Raw genomic sequence first — 3,583 nt, forward strand, 5'->3', positions numbered from 1 at the left:
CTCTCTCTCTCTCTCTCTCTCTACTCTCTCTCTCTCTCTACTCTCTCTCTCTCTCTCTCTCTCTCTCTCTCTCTCTCTCTCTCTCTCTCTCTCTCTCTCTCTCTCTCTCTCTCTCTCTCTCTCTCCTCCTCCTCCTCCTCCTCCTCCTCCGACGCTAGCTGCCCACACAAGCACGGTTACTTCATCTCCTCCAACCACCTTCTCTTCCCGATCCACCTTTTACCGCGCCTAATCACCCGGTCCCCGGCGCCGTCTCCGTCGTCTCTTCTGCCGCAGCCCAACCTCGTCGTCCCACTCGCCGGCGCTGCCACCACCGCCTTCTCCCTCCTCTTCTTCCTCCTGGTCTGCTTCCGCAACTCCGACCACCTTCTCTTCCCGATCCACCTTCTGCAGCGCCCAATCACCCGGTCCCCGGCACCGTCGCCGTCGTCTCTTCTACCGCAGCCCAACCTCATCGTCCCACTCGCCGGCGCCACCACCACCCCCTTCTCCCTCTTCTTCTTCCTCCTTGTCTGCTTCCGCAAAATCACCTGCAACCGCACAGCCCCGGAAACCGGCTCTAAGCTGCCTCATCGCTTCTCCTACTCCCCTGGAAGGGCGTTGCTTGCCGGCGTGCGCCGGGGTCGGTGGAGGAGGCCGGTGTGCTCACCGTCAGGGAAGGTGGGTGCCCAGAGAAGAAATGTGGGTGCTCACCGTCGGGCCGGTTCCTCAGTTCTCTCCTCTCTGGTCAGTAACCAAAATTATTAGGGGTCAGTAACTGAAAACTAAGTGATTATTGGGTGTCAGTAACTGAAAACTAAGTGATTACTGGATGTTAGTAACTGAAAACTAAGTGATTACTGAGTGTCAGTAACTGAAAACTAAGTGATTACTGGGTGTCAGTAACTGAAAACTAAAAGTTATTGGACGTCAGTAACTGGTTACTAGGTGTCAGTAATTAATCAATAACTGGTTACTGAGGGTTAGTAACTGGTTATTATGGGTCATTAACTGGTTAGTAACTGATTATTGGGGGTCAGTAACTGGTTACAGGGGAAAATCCGGTGACCGAAATCTGGTGGTCGGGGAAAATGCGGTGACCGGAATCCGACGGTGGGGAAATTCCGGTGACCGGAATCCGGCGGTCGGTTACTGGAGTCCGGTGTCCGGCGGCCGGTGACCGGAGTCCGAGGTTCCGGCCAAGTCTTTTCATGTTGAAGAGGTGGGGGCAAAATAGTCTTAAAATAATATGGTTTGTTAAGATTTTAGTAAAGATTTGTGCATTTGGGTATAAAAATGGTTACCCTATATTGGAATGAGCTAATGCAAAAGATTATCATTGGAATGGGAAATAAGGGGTTTGAATTAGTACTAAATGGGCATTTTCCCTATAATAAACACTTGGCAATTCAGGAAGTTTAAAAATTTAACCATTAGGACAACAATTGGTTTTATTAATAGTAGATTTCTAATAAATAATAAATTATTAGACAAATTAATTTAGATAAGTCCTCAATTTTTCCAGAGCCTCGGGTCAACAAATTAATTTAGATAAGTCCCCAATTTTGGATTTCGTAATGGCAAGAATGTAAAGTTCTAGACCTTCAATTGGGTCTAGGAATTTCCTTTACTTAATATTCTGGATTATTCTAGTAGACAACAGATTGATTGATAATGGTTATTAGAATGTTTCTTAATTTAATGAGTTTCTTGATAGAGACACTTTTAATCCAATTCTTGTAGTTAATATTGCTGTTATGGATGTTGAGGATAAGTTTGTTTGGTGTCCATCCCCGAATAGAAAATTTTTAGTGAAAATAGTCACTTGGTTGCAATATAAAAGTCCTAAACACTCGAAGGCTGATCATTTAATTAGAATTTGGAGTTTGAAAATTCCTCCTAAAGCTAAGATTTTTGCTTGGCTTTTTATGCGAGGTAGACTGAAAACCAGAGCTTACTTGGCTCGTTTTATGAATGGCATTGACTCCGCATGTGCACTTTATGGCACTGCGGTAGAGGATATTAATCATTTGTTTAGGGCTTGTCCTTTTTCAGAATCGGTTTGGAATTTTGCTAGTAACTTGCATCCTCCCTCCAGCTTTCCTAATATGGAGGTTTGAATTGATCATATCATGGATAATGAGCCTCGCTCTGTGTTTAAAGATTGGGTTCTAGTGTGTTGGTAGATTTGGAAGTCTCGAAACAACATTATCTTCTAGTCTGCTCAGTCCACTCCCACCTTAGTAGTTCATGTTGCAGCCTTTATTTGTGCTTCCTACCGCAGTATCAATGTTCCCTCTCTTGTTTCAGCTTCACAAGCTGTCGACATCATCCATTGGATCCCTCCTGCTCCAAAATGGGTGAAGCTTCATTTTGATGGCTCTGTTATCTCAACCTCTGGTGCTGCTAAATTTGTCATTAGAGACTCTTTTGGGGTTCCTTTAGTGGTTGGTGCATGTCGACTCCATACTTCTAGTGTATCAATTGTTGAGTGTTATGCCTTCATAGATTGTCTCGCTGCTGCTAAAAGGTTCTGTAACATCCCGGACCTAATTTTACCCCTTGTTACTGGGTATTTTACGAGTTACTGAGGAATTTAACCGTGTTCGTAATTTGGTAATTTATCACTCGAGTTTATTGTCGAGTTTTACTCAAAATGTTAAATTCCTCTTTTAAGCGCTTGATATTGTAGTATGTGTCGACATGGGTTCAACGGTGCCTTTAGATGATTTATCGGAGGTTTGGTTAAGTATAGAAATTTTTTTTTTTCGGAAGCAAATAAAGTTTAATCCGGGCTGTCATATCTGTTAGGGCTTTGAACTGGGCCGTAGAATTTAAGCTTAAAAGGGTAAAGTGGAGCTTGACCCAGTCAAAAACCCAACTTGGGTTTGACCGAGCCTGACCGTCTCCCTCTCTCTTCTCCCTCGTCTCCCTCTGTCGCTGCCTTCTCCAGCGCAGCACCGCCGTCTCTGGCCACCCCTGGCGGCGAGACCACCGCCGTTCTCTCCCTCTCCTCCTCTCCTTTCTAGCCCAGCTCGTGGATCACGCAAGCGAACCGAATCAGTGGAGATCGAAGCTGTCGAACCCGATTGTGTTCGTCGGATTCCGGCCAGCTCAGGCAGCGACGACGGCAACGAACGCGAGCTGCTGCGGTGGTTGCCAATGAGTTTTTCTGACATCTTCCTTTTGCTTTCCGACGTTGTTTCGACCACAAGTGATCAAGGCGAGCACGAAAGGGGGAGGGGCCAGGTGTGGTTGCTGCTGTGTTGGAGGAGTTGATGGACTCAGGTGGGGTTGGTTGTAGTGATAGCTGCGGTTAGGGTTTGAAAAGAAGCCCAGTTTCCGGCAAGCAGAAGATTGCTGGGTTCTGGTGGTGAGCAGATTAGAGGTAAGGGCTTCGTTTGATCGGCTGTGTTGTTGTTATGTTGGATCGTGACTGATTCTATGTTTTGGTTGCAAGGATGTCGATAACTTGGAATTTGGAGTATATGGGGAAGTTATGGCAAAATTCCGGCAAGTGGCCGGAATCCGGCAGAATATTCCGGCAAGTCATCAGAATCCGGCGAAGGCAGTTGTCTGACAGAAGCAGTTGAGGTAGTTATCG

Source organism: Fragaria vesca, unplaced genomic scaffold (assembly GCF_000184155.1).
Source record: "Fragaria vesca subsp. vesca unplaced genomic scaffold, FraVesHawaii_1.0 scf0513155, whole genome shotgun sequence".
NCBI classification, from domain to species: Eukaryota; Viridiplantae; Streptophyta; class Magnoliopsida; order Rosales; family Rosaceae; genus Fragaria; species Fragaria vesca.